The sequence below is a fragment of the Nannospalax galili genome, unplaced genomic scaffold, assembly GCF_000622305.1.
Source record: "Nannospalax galili isolate Female #2095 unplaced genomic scaffold, S.galili_v1.0 scaffold215, whole genome shotgun sequence".
Classification (NCBI taxonomy): Eukaryota; Metazoa; Chordata; class Mammalia; order Rodentia; family Spalacidae; genus Nannospalax; species Nannospalax galili.
The window spans coordinates 951,356-961,942 of record NW_008338533.1 but is presented as its reverse complement, the minus strand read 5'-3'; positions in this window follow the sequence as shown (position 1 = coordinate 961,942).

Below are 10,587 nucleotides of genomic sequence, written 5' to 3'. Positions count from 1 at the left end.
TATATTTATAATATAATATAAACTTTATAATGTAAATATATCTAACCAGGGAATTTGCACAAATTATTTTTCTTGAAATGCTCAAAAATCATCACATGTTAATAGGTATACATGAACTATATTCAAAGGATGCTCAATATCCATTTGTCGTTAGGGAAATTAAAACTAAAAGTACAGTGATTTAACTGTAAAATAAAAACACTGACCTCACCAAGTTCTGGCCTGATGAGCAGTAAGTCTTGTCATTGATGGAAGGATCAAATAGCACAGCCATCTCAGCAAACGTGCTAATAGGAGAACTGAATAATCACTATATTTGAATACCATTTACTACTACTCAACAGTTTAAAAAAATCATACATAAAGTGATATAGAAAAATCTTAAGGCCATTTATTTAATGAAAGGGTATAGGAACAAACAAAGCAAAACACAATCCACATTTAGACAGTTTGAAGGTACTGCCTGACTGCTGTCATCATGTATATGCAAATTGACCTCAATAAAATATGTAACTAAGGCTTCCCCAACATAGTCTGCTGAGATTGCTGCTACAAACTCCCAAGGACCTCAAGGCTTGGGGACTGATCCAATCAAAACCTATTTGGACAACACAAATTATATTCCATGGGCTTTAAAAACAAAAAAGGATACAAAGTTGGGTGGTTAGGGAGACAGGGGTGGATCGTGAGGAGATGGGAGAGGAGGAGTAAATATGATCAAAATATATTGTATGAAATTCTCAAAGAATTAATAATTTTTTTTTAATTTTTAAAGGCTTGAAAAAGTATCAGAATGTATTTCTCCTAATGCATCAGGGCTCAAGCCTATGGCCTCATTTAACTTTATTCCCATAAAGATCCAACTCCAAATACATTTGAGATGAGACCTCCGATGTATGAATCAGACGAGGTGTACAAACAGTCCATATCAGATACTAAGGAATATTTTTTATTAAAAATATTTGTTTGTTACAGAGAATTGGTTTTTTTAATTTTGTGGCAGCTTTTAGTCTTTCTAAAGACACGTATATACAACATGAAATGGGATGAACGATGCAAAGAATTTTGCACCTGGAAATTTGCTAGACTGCACTACAATAAGCCATTTGCTTTTGAAGTAATTGTCCAATGCACAGCAGACAGTAATTAGCCAACAGTAAAAAAAAAAAAAAAAAAGGCAGCAGCAATACAGTTAGGATGATGTGGACAGCTGATTTCAGGAAAGCATTTCAGGAAACAGTATTTTAAAACCCTGTCTCTAAGTACATGAGCAAAACAAGCCAACCACCAACTACATTAAATGATAATTTTCCTTTTCATAAATACAGAAAAACAGCATGCCTATAATGAAAAATAATGACTTAATCAGACGGTGTATTGAAAGGGTTTAGAAGAATAATGCTGTGGGAAGAATGTTTTGCCAGAAAAATTAATCTGAAGACACGCACAGGCCGCTCCTTGCTCCAAAAATAGATCTTGAATTGGAGAGGAAAATACCCTTTTTCCTCTACTGTATCTAAGATATCGGGTCACATGCTGCAAGCCTGGAAATATCAAGAGGGTCTTGGCACTTAACCTTTCATACTTTCCCCAGGAAATGTTTTTTTCTTTCCTGTCCATAGCTAGCAAAAATAAAAGCCACTTGTATACCTGGGATATTACCAACAGTGTGGAATGAATGCAGGAGCACACGTGGAAACAGGCCTGCTCTCGGCTGCTTGGCGTGTTTTATGTATGTGTCGACCATAATAAATCAACATCGATTCCAGCCTCAAAAGCAGCAAACATGATTAACTCTTCCTGTTATTGTGGCCCAGTACCAATGAGGCATAGTCCTCTCTCCTCTTATTTTTCCCTGGGAACCTGTTTCTATTCATGAGCACTGTGCAGTGCCATTTTATAATAAATTTCGAGATCAGCAATATCTGTGATATTGCTTTTCTGAAGCAGAAGGTAGGATCTAGGAATGAGAAGATAAATTTTACCATTCAGTTGTTTAAAACACACTTTCAAATATTTGGGGGGAAGATTGCATGGAACATCATTAAAGTCAATGTTTCTCCATGATACTTGAACAGGCTTATGAAAATTCTCTGCACAGGTTATTTATCTGCAGACTTTGTAAGTAAACAAAATGAAGAAGTCTGTTGTCTATTGTGATAGTCTTGCCCTCTGTAGATCTCCAGCACATGGTAATCTTGCAGCAGTTGTAAGGAAATTCACAGTTCATCATGCTGACGGATGCCACTGGAGCCATGCAGGGAGTGCTTGTCAGCCCTGCCTGCTCAGTGAGCAGCTCTCTGACTCCCACCTTGGCCTTCCTCGCTAATGTCTGCTCTTAGAGCTCCCTGGAGCAGCCTTCCGCAAACGACAGACCTGGTTCTTCAGTTAGTGCCCCAGATCCCTGCACCAAAGCAGGGTAACATTGAAGTTTGATCTACTCCATTGGCCACAGAAGGCCCATGAGGTGTACGGGAATCGGCTTCCTCCTTCCTGTCTCTGTCCTCCCCTCCCTTTGGTGTTCTCTGGGATTACATTCCACTCTTTAATCTGGCTCTGATTTGCATCTGGGGAAGGAAAGATGTTTTGAAACCATTGCTCATGTACTCTGCAATTGATCTGAAATTTAATTTTCACAAATGAATTAATCAGCTCTTCTTTGCTTCAGCTTTGAAACGGACACTTTTTTAAAGGCTGAGCTAAAATCCTTAATCCAAGGGATGAGGTAGCAAAGGTTTATGAATAGATTTAATTCAAAATCTTCATGCCACATACAAATAACTTCTTCATTGCCTCACCAATAGGTCTTTACTGGGGCCCAGTAACCAGGAGAGTAACCCTCCCATTCCCTGCCTGGGTGGTCGTACCAGCCTTCCGAGGAGCGGGAGGAAAATTGCCTTTGTACTTCTGAATAGTACAATCTCCGTTTTGACTCTGCTGCACCGCCACTCACCGTACCCCTCTTTTATACCTCAGAGCCTGGAGATTCTGTTTCCCCAGCAATAAATACTGTGTACAACATTTCAGGGCAGTGGTAAGGGAGAGCAGCCTGCAGAAGAAACCGTGGCTAAGTGGTAGCACGTACTGTGTACAACCTCAATGTGTCTATTTCCTTTTATTTTTGGTTTTCTGAGTAATTCAAGATGACTATTGTAGATTAAAAATCCAAATAATGTTTTACCAATAGCAATTTTAGCAATGCTGATAAAGTAGGCCAGAAAATATTCAGTTGGGCATGATCTAACCTCTCTCTTCAACTGGCCAGGCCTGGGCCACAGAAAGGAAAATGCCGTTTCCCATTTTCCACTGAGAGTGAGAGCAAAATCCAATTATCTTACTGCATTATCCAATTACACAGTAATGTGGCATTTAATATCAATGAGGAGAAGAGGGGGAGAGGGGAGAGAGGGGGGAGAGAGAGGAGAGAGAGAGAGAGAGAGAGAGAGAGAGAGGGAGAGAGAGAAGAGAGAGAGAGAGACAGTTTAAAGGAAAATGTCCTCAATAAATATTTAGGGAGAGGGCAAGGAAGACCGGCATGCTATGGGCTCCAGGTCTAGCATGTGAACTTGAAATGTCTCAGTAGGAAGTTTGATATGTGATTGACATGGATTCTCTCATGAGGCTTTAAAACAAGATGGAATTGCCAGCTGGATCAATAGTCATATGGCTCTTGAAGAAATCAATGGAAGAGCCATCACCAAAGATGGACTCTCCCCATCACTATGACCTGTCAGGAGATTGCCTCACTTAACAAGGACAGATGGTGACATGCAGGGATGTGTAGCAGATATATATGTCTGAGGAAGAGTTCGGAGAAGGCCTCCTCTGCTAAAGACCTCACTTTTATCATGCCCACGCCACTGTCAGAGACTAAGCAGGACTAAAGCCCATGGCGCAGAACAATTTATAAAGGTAGCAAATACCAAGTGTTAAATTTTGTTACTTCTGTTATTAAAATAACATAGACTCCTTACTGAAAATTATTACTTTGTAAGAGTAAATTAAAATACCTTTAAGTTGGTTTTCTTTGCATGTGCTTCTGTTTGAATTTCAAAAGCTGACTAATCTTTTGTAATCAGTCCTCAAGTTAATTAACAACTGATTTATTGAAGCATTCTCCAAGTCATGGGCTGGGGTTCACACACCCTCCAGAAAATTTGTTCTCTGCTACTGGATAGTTAGGTGTTCTATTGGCTTCCTACCATGATGACAGCAAAATCCAGACACCTACCAAAGCTGGCAGACCAGACAGTTCAACCTGTCCCTGCTTACCTCTGAGCATACCTTGTGCCTCATTCACTAAAGTACTGCTGTGGTAAGAATCAAAGTCATCCGGGGATGGTGGTCATCTCTTCATAAACTGCACTACACAGCAAAGGTGGCAGCAGTTATTCCATGATTACATATGAGGTTTGTCTCTACGCACTGCAGTGAGTGTCTTTTCCACTTATTTTTAACTTTTTTAATGGTGAACAAAGTAGCTCATGAACCAATCGTTGGGGAAAAAAGGCAAAAATCAAATTAGCTTGGCAGCTACAATGGTCTCCCTCCTGCTGATAGAGGACAAGACCAAATCATGCTCAAGGACTGACACAATCCCTTTCAAGTTAAAAGAGAGGAGACAGAGGAAGAAAGGGGGAGAAAGGGAAGGAAGGAAGGGAAAAAAGAAGGGAGGGAGGGAGGGAGGGAGGGAGGGAAGGAGGGAGGAAGAGAGGGAGGGAAGGAGGGAGTAGTCTACCAAACTAGTGAGCAGTGGGTTCACTAGGAGACCATGTCTCAAAAAACGAAAGTGAACAATCAAGGAGGCACCTGACATCAACCTCGAGCCTCGACACACATGAGCACACATGTGCACACACATACACCACATACACACAGAAAGAAGAAAAAGAGGGAGGGAGGGAGGGAGAGAGAGAGGAAGGAAGAATGGAGGAAGGGAAGGGAGGGAGGGAGAGAGGGAGGAAGGGAAGGATGGGAAGGAGGAAGGGAAGGAAAGAGAGAGAAAAGAAGAGAGGGAGGAAAGAGAGGGAGGGGAGGAGAGGAAGGAAGGAAGAAAGGAGGGAAGGAAGGAAGGAAGAAGGGAGAGAGCGAGGGAGGGAGGGAAAGAGGGAGGAAGGGAGGGAGTGAGGGAGGGAAGGAAGGGAAGAAAGAAGGGAGGGAGGAAGGGAAGGAAGGAGGGAGAGAAGAAAGGGGGTAGGGAGGGAGGAAGGGAGGGAGGGAGGGAGGGAGGGAGACATTTTCAGTGAAACAGAGTGACTGAGTCCAGGATGTTCACCTCCAGGTGGACTAAACACTGCTTGATGTGGAATTAACTGCCCCAGTATTAAGATCATGTCACTGCTGTGCCAGGGATGTTTTCCTTCCTTCCTCAGACACTGCACTCAGGTTGACCCTTCCAGAAGTCTCTCTAAGTCATCGTCTTAGGACTGAACATTTCCCCATTTCAATCTCGATTTGTTCCTTAATGAATAAATGTTAACTGTATCTCAAATGCACAGGGTTTCCGGTACCCTTATTGATTGGTGTATGACTTAACTGTATTGTTCCCAGAGAATTTTAAATGTTTTAGGATTTGATTTATGATGCAATATGGTCAAATTTTATGAATTTTAAAAGTATACTTAAATAGAGTAGGTATTCTGTATCACTGAGTATAGTTATATATGCTTACGTCAATTAAACAACTTTGTTGGGTATCTTACTCTATTAAATTATTACTAAATTTTCTACTTATTTAAATCAAGATATGTGTTAAAATAATCAAGTTGATTGTAAATTTATTTTTCTTTGTAGATCTGTCCTTTTTTTAATCTGTCGATTTTAAAATCATACTAGGTGTCTAAGTATTTTCCCTGTAAATTGAAACTTTATTATTATAAAATATCTCTATATTTAGACATCCTTTTCCTTAAATACATTTTAACATTAGAGATAAATTACAAAGGTTACTAGGAAATACACATATATTTGAGTTACATTTTTAAATAATCCAAACATTAAATAGCTGTTGCTCATTTTAGCCAGGTTTACAGTAAGAACCAGGAAGAGTAAGTAGAGAAAAAAACACGTGTGAAAACCATACAGTTTGGGATGAGTAGGAATCTACCTAAAACTGATGGTGAAGTATAGAAATCGTGTCCATAGTAGCTGAAGAGATTAGCACTGAAATGAGACCAAGCAATTTGCTCCTCGGGACATTGGAGGCTGAGAACATGGAACATCTGTCTAGGACGGCTGCAGACACCAAGTGGACCCAAACTAAGAGAAAGGCCACGTGAGGAGCAAACGGTAAGGCCATAGGGAATGGAAACACAGATGATGGTATCATAAGCCCCAGAGGGCGGAATTGCAACTGTGAGGTTCATGGCGTTTCCCCGGCCGGACTTGGCCTTACTGTGGTCCTGCCCTTCTTTCCCATTTCCCACTCCTCCTTTTTGGAATGGGATCATTTATTCTGTGACTTTTATCTTGGAAGTGTGTAACTTTCTGAATTTACAAGAGTTCACAATTAAGATTGCTTTGAATCTCAGTAGAGATTGGACTTATGATTCTTAGCAATACTGGGGGGCTCTTGAATTTGGACTGAATGTATTCTGAACCATGAGATGGACATGAACCTTTGGGGGTGAGATGTGGAATATTATAATTAGAATCAGAAATATCCCCCAAAGGCTCATTCATGCCTTGAATGCTTGTTCTCCAACCTGTTGGAGGCTTTGGAACCTGTAGGAAATGGGGCCTACGTGGTGGAAGTAGGTCACTTGGGTTGTGTCTTTGATGGTTATAACTTGTCCCTACGTTCAACCTTTCTCCCCATGATGTGTTAACCTTTCCCGCACACTCCTGTCACCATGACTGAGTTGCTGCACTTTGTTTCTCCATCATGATATAACCATAAGTCCATATAAGCGCATCATCCCTTAAGATGCTTCTGTCAGCTACTGCGATCACAATGACATTAATGTAGCATGCCAAGGGCAGCACTTAGTTCTTCTTGACTCTGGCAAGTATCCACTGACGACCCCAGGACTGATGCAGCAGCCTCAGAAATAACTGCTTTGTAAATAGAGGTAGAAAATACACTCCCTTGTGAGACCATAGTTCACAGGACTCTTGCACTATTTGCTTAAATTCAAAGGGCCTTGGAGCTGGAGAGATGGCTTAGAGGTCAAGAGGACTGGAATATGGTTCCCAGCATTCAAGTAAGGCAGCTCACAACTACCTATGACTTCAGCTCCAGGGTATCCAGTGTTCCCATCTGGTTTCCATGGTTCACCCACGTGTGAACATACACTCACACACAGATTCATATAAAATTTAAAAAATATATATGCAGCTGTGTTTCATCCGAGAAAAACATGCATACACATAAACAACTGGAATCTGGAATTCTGTATCTCCTGCTAATGACAAAGGGACGGTATTGAGGCCCCTCGGGCTTTGCCCACCTGGAGCTCCACTGTGAATGGAGGGCTAGAGCAGCCCTCGGCAGCCCAGGGGGCAAGTGGCTGTGCCTGGTCCAGGGCTGTGTATGACACATGCACTGTGCACCCACCAAAAAAGAGAGAAATGGTATTGATGCCCAGTAACAAAGTTTACAAATCCAGAAGTTCTGAAGATGCCCATTAAAAATCATAGTATGAATTACACGGTCAAGATTAGATATGTCTCCAAAGTCTTGGAGATTTATAAGAACAGTCACATTTTCCATCCATGTCAGTTTCACAACCATTTCCACGACCTGATCACTTATCTTGCTTTCTCGTGATCTACCCTCAACGGAATGGAGATGTTCCATAAACCACTGGACTCATTCTTTAGGGACCAAAGCATTTACCTGCTGAAGTGCCTTTGTTATGGACAATCTGACTCACAGGTGAGAAGATCCATCATGGCGGTAGAAATGTGGGTTTTTTTAAGGGTTAATGATATAAATCTTAACCACCATGTAATTTAACTGCTTTTTGATTGGCTCTGATGTCTGCTCCACAGGAGGGAGTTCACAACTGGTATTGTAAACCTAGTCAAAAGCCCATGGCTAGGTCATGAGCCCTAGGAGTAAAGATACTGATGCTGTTTGGCTAAATGTTCACGTTCTCAAACTGCCTCCTATTTAAGTTTATACACTGATGAATGCCGCTCTCAACCTTGGTCAAACAAGCTTCTTTTGGCAGTGGGCAGCAGTTAATGTAGAGACTCAACTGATCATAGAATAAGTGTCTGTGGAGAGCTCAGCCCTGAATGAGACACCTATGTTACCCTTCATGCAACATCATTGAAGAGGGATGGAGAAGCCGTAAGAGCCTATGGATGGAGAGGAATGCTGTGAAGCGCTGTCCACTGTGCCCTGGACACTGCATGGGTGTTGCACTCATAAACTTACAGCAGCTGTGGTTGCTGGCCCAACACCTGAAGATTAAGCCAGACTAAAGTCCAGCATGAATTGGGGGGGGGGGGCGGGACCTCAGGAGGCACCACCATATTTGGCAGATGAAGATTTCTGGAGGAGGGCGAGTTGTTTCTCACTGGTAGGTTGTCCATGTACCAGTGGAAGGTCCCACATTCATGTGCATACGGGCAGCAATAATGGGATTGGGGATATTTCTTAGAATAGAAAAACATGGGGAGGACGTGAAGTTGGGAAGGGGAAGTAGGGAGGAGTCCAGGGACACTGGGGGGGGGGTGTAGGGAATGGATGTAATGGAAATACATTGTACACATGTATGAATTTATTAAAGGATAAATACTGTTAAAAAGAAAAGAGAGTAAACTTCGCAGCTATAGCATGCACTATGTACATTTATAATGGCTATGTTATGTATTGTAGTGTCAACATTTTTAAGTTAAATGTTTTATTTTTATAAGTGGTGGCGGTCTCGTTATTAATGTGTGTGTAATTTAGAGTCCAGTGACTTTTTTCTACCTAGACTTGTTCTCACCGTAGAACAGCTATGCCTATTAAATCTCGCACAGTCCTTACTCTATCACACACTAATCCTGTAGCTGCTAATGCTACACTAACAGGGGTTTTATTTATAAGGGTTCCAGAATAAAATAAATAATTCATGCCAGCATCATGTTACTGATAGTCCAGTTAAGACAGCTTTTCATTACATAGTGTTTGGTTTCCTAACTAGACTGAGGGTTTTCAGTTTTTCCATCATTTTGTTTTGTTTTGTTTTGTTTTGTCTTTTTCTTTTTTTCTTTTTTCTTTTTTTTTTTTTTTTTTTTTTTTTTTTTGTCTTTTTGAGACAGGGTCTCCCTGTAGCCCCAGCTGTCCTGGAACTCACTATGTAGACCAGGCTGGCCTTGAACTTATAGAGATCCGCCTGCCTCTGCCTCCTGAGTGCTGGGATTAAAGGCATGCACCAAACAGTAAAAGGTTCCCTTTTTCTCATGGAGTTTAGGGTAAATTCTTGTCAGGGAGGGGCACAGTTCCAGCTTATTGAAACTCTGCCAATTAAAATGAGTTGGGTTGTAATATCTGGCTACTGGCCTGTGAAAAACCCTCCTACAGTAATGGGCTTCCAAGGGCTTTTTAAATTTTATTCTATTGAAATTTTTAGATCAGTTATGTATGTTGACTAAATTTACAAATAAACTTGTTTACACAACTAAAAAAATTAAGCATTTGTCAGTATGACACTGTGTATCTTACACATGTCATCTGATTTATGTTAACAAAATTCTAAGGTAGGTACTATTTTGGCCATTTTCTAGGTAAGATGTTAAAGACTTAAAATATCTAATAAATTGTCCTGGACAGAGTTCATAAATGGCAAAGATGAGATTTTTAGCTCAGATTAGCCCCAAGGATTAATTGAAGGAGTCCTTCATGCTGTAAAGAGCTTCTGGGATGCTGGGTAGAATTCTGCATGGCCTTCCTATAGGCACCATAGACATGGACGGTGAGCCACTTCCTATCTCTAATCAGATTCTCATCACTAGTATGAGTACCATCATGCCTCATGTTTTTATAACCAGAGTTATAATTACCTAAACACTATGGTGATCCAGGAAACTAGGGCAGGCATAGCATTCCAACACCTTCTATTCTGAGAGCCTCAGAGCTGTCTTTTAGAAAGGCTGCATTTCCCATGAAGATCCTCTCTCACTCCTATTACAAGGATAATGCAAATTGTTTTGCTTTTTGTGGTAATTTAATGTTCCCCTGAGCTGGTGCCCTTGATTTCAGATGGCTTAGAACAGTCATGCACACAGATACAGATGTCGCACAATGAGAAATCAATTTTCTGTTTGATTTTTAAGTGAAATTACACTGCAGCTCCACTCCCTTCTGCTGCCATAAAAGGTGTCAATGAAACGTGGCTCCAGGAATTTATTTATTTATTTGTCTTCCATTACTCCTATTGGTCTGAAAATGCCTTTTAAAAATCTGTGTGGCAAGACACAGTTATTCTTGGCATCTCTCAGTGAAGCCCTGCAATCACATGTACTGTTTAGTCTCTAGATGGAATGGCCAACATCGTCACAGAGGTCTTAACATAATTAAAAAAAAAAAAAAAACCTTTTCTCAGATAAAAATTTAACACTTTTACTTTTCACTTTTAGTTTCCAAGGGTGGGG